Genomic DNA, 3,028 nt, shown 5'->3' on the forward strand with positions numbered 1-3,028 from the left:
TTCATTATATAGATAGATCCTTCACATGTTTTATTAAATTTATTCCTAGGTATTTTATTCTTTTTACTGCAATTACAAAAGGAGTTTTTTTTTTTTTTTTACTTCTTTTTCTGACACTTCATTATTAAAGAATAGGAACGCATGGAATTTTGAACGTTGATTTGTATCCAGAAACTTTACTGTATTTGCTTATTGTTTCTGGTAGTGTTCCTGTGAAGTCTTTAGGGTTTTCTATATAGAGAATCATGTAATCCGCAAATAGTGACAGTTTTTGACTTCTTCGTTTCCTATTTGGATGCCTTTTATATCTTTCTTTTGTCCGATTGCGCTCGCTAGGACCTCCAATGTTATATTGAATAGCAGTGGTGATAGTGGACAGACTTGCCTCGTTCCTGATCTTAGAGGGAAGATTTTTAGTTTTTCACCCTTATACTTAATATAATGAGGGTTTGTCATAGATGGCCTTTATTATGTTAAGGTACTTTTCTTCTATACTGATTTTGTTAAGTGTTTTGATCATAAATGGGTGCCGTATCTTGTCAAAGGCTTTTTCTGTAGCACACTTCAATGCGCTGGTGTGCAGTTTGGGTGTTTTTTGGTGAATTTTAGAGGTTCACCTTATCGTTGTTTCAATGGGAGAGCTCTGGGGACATCTCTCTCTCCGCCATGTTTCTAAAGATTGAGGTGGCACTTTTTTATAGAGGAAAATCAAGGAAGCAGAGACTGGTTGAATCAGTCTTCCAAGGTCATACACCTAATAAATGGTGGAGGCTCTTGCAGAATTAAGCAGTCTAACTCCGAGTTTATGTTCTTCACTTCAACGTCAAGCTGGCATCCCGTAACTCTCAAAACTTTGCTTGTATCTACTAATGTTTTGTTTTACTTTAAATTATTTGTTTCCTTTTTGCTTCCCCATTTTAATTTTTACTGGAATAACTTTCCTAATAAATGACTTGCATGTGAATCAATGTTTCAGGCCTGTTTCTGAGGAACCTAAGACATATTATCTTCCATACTGCTAAGGAATTGTGAGAGTGACTTCTCTGTGTCTTCGATTGGTTGATTCGTGTTTGAAATAGTTGTAACATCTGATAAAGTACCAAAGGACATCAAAATCTCGAGGTGTATTTTGAGCCGTAAGTTAAAATCACATTTATTTAGCACTTACTGTGTTCTCAGCTGTGATTTTCCAAAGAGTTCCTGTTGAATATTTTTGCCAGTGAAGCCCAGATGAGACTATCTTAACCAAGCAATGTGGTTCTAATAAAATGTTACTCAAAAGTAAAGGAATAAGGAACTTGAGAGAGGCAGTATTACCTTATAATAACTTATACTTAGAATACTTTTCTGTGTATGGTACTGTCCTAAATACTTTCTACATAGCAGTCTATTTCTGGACTGAGCAATGTACTATTGTACTGATCTGGCACTTCAGCACAGAGAGGTTAAATCACAGGCACAAGGTCTCACAGGCACCACTACCACAAAAATAGTAGCATTAATAATTATCATTGACAGGATGAGTAATAGTACACATCTTTTCTTTCACTACCTTGTCTACTCATGCACCTCAGCACTACCACAAGGGCTGAATGACTTTTCTGGACTTTAGTGAAGGGTTAGAATAATCCAAAATAATTAAAATTTGGGGGGAAGGGAAAAATCATATTTTACATGTCTTTCCCCATACTTCAAAGGAAGAACATGCCAAAACTTAAGGGGGTCAATTTTTAGACACACCCTGCTGTCATCAGCTCAGGCCTCCATAATATAATACCATAGGATAAGTGTCTTAGACAACAGAAAATTATTTCTTACAGTTCTGGAGCATCTAAGATCAAGGTACTGGCTGATCTGGGTCCTGGTGAGGGCTCTCTTTCTGGTTTGCAGATGGCTGCATTCTTGGTAAGTGCTCACATGGTCTTTCCTTGGTTTGTACGTGTGGAGAGAGTAAGATCTCTTTGGTGTCTCTTATGATAGGAGCTCTGATCCCATCATAGGGGCCCTGCCCTCATGAACTCATCTTACCCTAATTATCTCCCAGGGAAGCCCTCTTGCCAAATCACTTTGGGAGTTAGGGTTTTAACATGAATTTTTTTGGGGGGAGACAAACATTTAGTTCATAACACATCCCATTCTCTAGATGTTCTCATATGTATATCCACTACTAGAGTCCATCACCCTCGTAGCAACATGTCTATAGGCCTTGTGACCCCTTTCGCACTGCACTTGGAATCTCTTGCTTAACTTACTCTAGAAATCGGTCAACATACTGATGTGGTGACCCCAATATCTGTGTTTCTATATTTCCCACTTTCAATGTATCTGAGAGACTCATTCACGTGAAACTTACCTCTCCTGACCTTACAAGTCTGGCCACCTCTATTCCTGTCACCTACACCTGGGCCCAGTATCACTTTCTCTTGATGTGATTTTCATCCCTACTGCCTCCATTTTCCCCCACTCCACTGGTCCTGAGGGTCACCCTCAGTGACCCTAATCCAATGACACTATAATCCCCTTAGTCATGACCCCTCCTTAATGGCAGCTTTACTCTCTCCATACTGTCACAGAAAACCCCAGTCCTACATCATCATCATCTCTCTATCCCAATTTACTTCTTGCCAGTTAATTTTTTTGATCTCTTGAGCACAGTCTCTGAATCTCATTTAATAATCATACTGTTTCAATGCCTAAGGAATTTATTAAAGATCTTTATTATTTATATACCATAATTTTGACTTTAAAAGAAAAGTTATTCATGATATGTACTTCTTAAAGGCCATTACAGATTCATTAAACAAATACACAAAATTCATCAAATGTTAACTGAACATTGCAATTTTCAAGAATACAGAGACAGGGCTTGTGCAATGCAGGAGTTCTATTTCTGTCATCATTTCAACATGATCACTTTAGGAGTTCCAACTCTTACCGAGACTGTTTTCCAGAGAAGAAAAAGGAAACCATACTATTCAAGTACACCTGTTTTTTTTTTTTCAATAATTTTTCTGTTTCTGGATTTCAT

The sequence above is a fragment of the Rousettus aegyptiacus genome, unplaced genomic scaffold (genome assembly GCF_014176215.1).
Source record: "Rousettus aegyptiacus isolate mRouAeg1 unplaced genomic scaffold, mRouAeg1.p scaffold_m13_p_5, whole genome shotgun sequence".
NCBI lineage: Eukaryota > Metazoa > Chordata > Mammalia > Chiroptera > Pteropodidae > Rousettus > Rousettus aegyptiacus.